Source organism: Bos indicus, chromosome 4 (assembly GCF_029378745.1).
Source record: "Bos indicus isolate NIAB-ARS_2022 breed Sahiwal x Tharparkar chromosome 4, NIAB-ARS_B.indTharparkar_mat_pri_1.0, whole genome shotgun sequence".
NCBI classification, from domain to species: domain Eukaryota; kingdom Metazoa; phylum Chordata; class Mammalia; order Artiodactyla; family Bovidae; genus Bos; species Bos indicus.
This window is the reverse complement of record NC_091763.1, coordinates 94,838,406-94,842,086: the sequence shown is the minus strand read 5'-3', so window position 1 is coordinate 94,842,086 and position 3,681 is coordinate 94,838,406.

Sequence of the window (3,681 nt, the reverse complement as noted above, 5' to 3'; positions counted from 1 at the left end):
CCCACTCTGCCCACGAATGGAAGGCAGGTTGCTAAGCAAGGCTTTCTTTCCAGGCTCCAGTTTCTAGCAGGCTTTCATTTTTGCTTTGCTATGGGGATAATTTCTTGAAACCCCTATTTCCTTGTTCACTAGTATTTGAACTAATATAGAATGTTCAGACTCATCCTCAGCATTCACAGAAGCCAGCATGTTGAAGTATTTAAGGTAACAAACATATCTCCTCCCTTCACCGGTTCTAAAGCAACAGGGTAGGGGGTGGCGGGAGAGGGGCAGGGGGTAGGAGCAAGAATCAAATAAGTTCAAAGTATCTGTTTTGGCTGGAGGCTAATTTTGAGTCTGTGGTTGGGACCTGAATATAAATTCGGCTTTTTAATACATCCCTCTAGTCCCCAGGTAACTTACCACCTGTTGCCGGCAGGCTGTTTGAGAAAGCAAGAGCCAAAACTGAGATACCTATCCTTGCTCTGCACTATATGCCACTACTTTTTCTTTGCAGAAAAGGAGGGAGGGTGCTACCATGCTAATACTTCCAAAAGCATAGAAGTTTCTGTTTTATAACAGTTATTTTATTATTTTATTTTTGGCCATGCTGCAAGACATGTGGGATCTTGGTTCCCCAATTAGGGACCAAACCTGTGCCCCCTGCAGTGGAAGAGCAGAATCTTAATTACTAGACTGCCAGAGAAGTCCCTTATAAGCAGTTAGAAATAGGAAGAAAGGAAGAAAGTGGTTCCACAAAGAGTTCTCCCTGCCTGGTGCCCTCACCTAAACCTCTTTGTATTGAGGTGACATCTCCCAGAATGCACTTTGCCACCCCCAAGCACCCCATCCTCACCACCCAGCATTTACCAGGACTGTGAGGTCTCTGTCTAGACATGGAAAGCTGTGGAGGCAGGAGGGCTGAGGAGGAACCATTCTTAGTTCTCATCAGAGAGCAACAGCCAAGGGGTAATCAAAGGGATGACCGACTTGAGTTTTGGTTGACATAGTCCCTGTGTTTGGAAAGAAGACAGTCAGTGGGGAGTGTGGGATGCACTCACATTATCTTCTCTCAGATGGTCTCCGTTCAAGGACATCCTGGCTTTGCTGTGAATTCAAGTTTAGTAGGTTTTTTCGACCTGACTGATCTGCCTTGTAATTGGCCGCATGGGCTTATTTATTAAGCTTTGATACTTTTCATGAGTTCCTAATCTTTTTCTGTACCTTCAGAAGTTGCAGTTTAGGTATTTTAAGGTAGAATCTCTTCTCTCTTTTCTCATCTCTTGCCCTGATTTCTGGTGTTCCTTTCTCCTGGTTCTCCAGCCTCTGGTTGGCAAATCACTCCTGCTCAACCTTTTTGTTTGCTTGTTTTTTAACTCCATCCACTTGTTGTGCTCTTCCTTTGGTGTTTGCTTGGTCTGAGGCTCTGTCCTGTGCCTTAGCATCATTTCAGCCCACCATTCTTCTCTTGAGCTTGTCTACTCCAATATCTTCAACTAGCACATGTACATGAGGCTGATCCCCAAATGTGTAATTCTTTCCCAAACCTCTCTTTTGAGCCCCAGACCCATACTTTAAGCCATTTACTAGACACTGTCCCCACCTGCACCTTGTACTCAATTGACCAAAACTAAAATTCATCATTTATCCCCCAAACTGACTCCATTTCCTTTATTCCACATTTTGGTAAATTACACCTACATCACTCAGGCTAGCAATGTGACTATAGTATTCATGAGAGCATGGATCCAATTGGTTACTAAGTCCTATTGATATCACCTTTCTAATGTATTTCAGATCTTCTTTTATCCTTCTTCACTGCTACTGCCTTTCAGTTCAATCGCTCAGTTATGTCCAACTCTGAGACCCCATGGACTGCAGCACGCCAGGCTTCCCTGTCTATCACCAACTCCCAGAGCTTTCTCAAACTCATGTCCATAGAGTCGGTGATGCCATCCAACCATCTTATCCTCTATCGTCCCCTTCTCCTCCTGCCTTCAATCCTGCCTTTGGAACTTATATAAGTTCAGGGTTTTCTTGTTTGTTTCAAACAACAGAAATGAACTGATTAAGCAAAACAAGGGATTTATTTGAAAAGACATTAGGAAGGCTGACAGAGTTGAAGGGAGAACTGAATAACCCCACTTCATGGAGCATAGATCTGGGGCATCTCTGGGGGCCTTGGCAGGTGGAGTTCAGACTTTCTGTCTGTGACACTGCATTGGGTAACTCAGCTGCAATCATCTTTCATCTCTCTGTCTTTATCAAATGTTCAGATTCCTAGTAGAGAAAACCTGGTGGGCCATCTTTGAGTAAGTCATCCAGGGTTAGGCACAAGTGAGTGGCACAAGTTCGTGACTACTATAGACTCATATAACTTCTCAACCCTTCCTCAGTACTGTCACAGCCTTCTTAAAGTCCTCTTCATCTTTCCAATCTATAGTTCACACCACCGCCATTTTCATATTTTAAAAATATATCTTGTTCAAAGTATCCCTACTTAACATCCTTCTGTAGTGCTTCATTATTCAGAGAATAACCTGTAAGTTTCTTCTAGAGACTTCACTCTAGGATTTGGATCCTGGCTTTCTCTCCAGTCTCATCTCTTGCTACCTTTTCACGAAATCTCACCTTCCAGGAACACTGCGGTTACTGGCAATGCTCCTAAATGAGTCGTGCCTTGTTCTGTGTTCATGATTTGTGTGTGTTCCTCCCTCTTCTTTTCACCTGGTCAATACATTCATCTTTCCAGACTCAGTTTAGACATTAATTCCAAACCTCTTCCTGTCTCTTATCATCCAGGTTAAGTCCTCTTCCCCTCTACTCCACTAGCATCCTGAATCTATGTCTAACATACACACTGCAATATGTTGCATTCAGCCCTCTCCTTGTCTTCTTCTTGGTTAAAATGTGAGCTCCTTGAGGTTGAAGAGTACATCTAATTTATATTTGGTTTCCATTACCTAGGACAGTGCCTAACATGTCACAGATATTTGATAAGTATATTGAAATAAATAAATCTGATTTTGAATGCCTGATGTATAAAGCAGAGCTTACTGCCTAAGGGGCAAACACCCTACATATAAGAAAAGCACACACAAAACAACAATTTACTATGTAATTTCATGCACAAAAAAACAGAGCCTGCAGGCTAGAGTGTGAGATTGGATTGATATGAAAACTTTTCTCCCAAGAAGAAAGATCTGAGAAGTAACATAAAGAGGAAGACTCAAATGGATTGAAGAGGTTGGGAAGAGAGTTTGGAGTTTGGAGAATGAGAGAAATAAATGCTTACTTTATAAATGTGTTTGAGGGATAGGCTAAAACCATCGGCTAGGCAGAGGCTGATTAAGATACAGTGAAAATATATCCTTACTGTATTGCACAGGGATATTGCACAGGATATTCAGTATCTTCCAAAATGGAATAGAATATGAAAAAGAATATATGTGTATAACTGAATCACTTTGCTATACAGTAGAAATTAGCACAACATTATAAATCTATGATACTTCAATAAAATTTTTCTAAAGATACAGTGAAAAAACCAGTATGTGGTATGTTGGGGAGTCATAGGTTAGAAAAACAAGTTGGAGCAGATTGTAGCAGATTTTGTTTAAAATCTCTGGGTTTTCCATTCTCTGACTCCAACATAGAACACCTCAGCATTCTAGATTGCCTTTTCATCACAAAACCCTGTGT